Below are 951 nucleotides of genomic sequence, written 5' to 3'. Positions count from 1 at the left end.
CGCTATTCGTCGCGGGAGGCGCGGAGGGGGTATTGACCCCCCGCGAGGATCGTATAAATAAGATGAAGCGATCGATATTAGAATCAATAATCTTTCGATCATTAGCGATTATTAATAAGCGCGAATAAGATATGGCAGCGTACACAAGTCACGAATATTACGACATGCTAATGACACTTGGCGAGTGTCACGGGCAGCAGAATCATGCTGCAAGATACTACGCCGAATTGTTTCCAAACCGAAGACATCCATCGGGTCATGTCATACTTGCAGCAGCTCAAAGACTGTACGATACTGGTGTCCTGCCGCCGAACAAACAGGACACTGGGAGAGATCGTTACATTAGAAATGTACGGAACACGGAGAGAGTCGTACGTGCTTTCGAGGATAATCCCGAAACGAGCATTCGGGTAGTTGCTCGAGAAAATGACTTATCTTGTACAACCGTACAAAGAATATTAAAAGAAGAAAAGTTGCACGCGTTTCATTATACACGCGTGCAACATTTACGACCAGCAGTTAACTGCTTAACTGCTGCACGGTTATTATTATTTAGCGACGGACCGCGGAGACTGCGCGACCACATTGTTACGTTGCCTAGCGCCGCGCGACATGTACAAACCCGTTGGAAGATTAATGTGTGGGCTGGAATAATGGGCACTGAAATACTTGGTCCAGTTATTCTTCCAGATGTTTTAACTGGAAGAAGTTACGTCGATTTTTTAACAGAAAATCTACCAGATTTTCTAGAAGATGTGCCATTATTTGAAAGAAACGAAATTATCTTTCAACAAGACGGTGCTGGGCCGCACAACGCCAGGATCGTTTCGAATTATTTAAACGAGCATTTTCCCGGACGCTGGATGGGTCGGTACGACCCGATACGTTGGCCCGCAAGATCTCCAAATCTCAACCCCCTTGATTTTTTCCTATGGGGATATTGTAAGGAAG

This window comes from Formica exsecta, unplaced genomic scaffold, assembly GCF_003651465.1.
Source record: "Formica exsecta isolate Colony F162 unplaced genomic scaffold, ASM365146v1 scaffold948, whole genome shotgun sequence".
NCBI lineage: Eukaryota > Metazoa > Arthropoda > Insecta > Hymenoptera > Formicidae > Formica > Formica exsecta.
Note: the sequence above shows the minus strand (reverse complement) of the source record.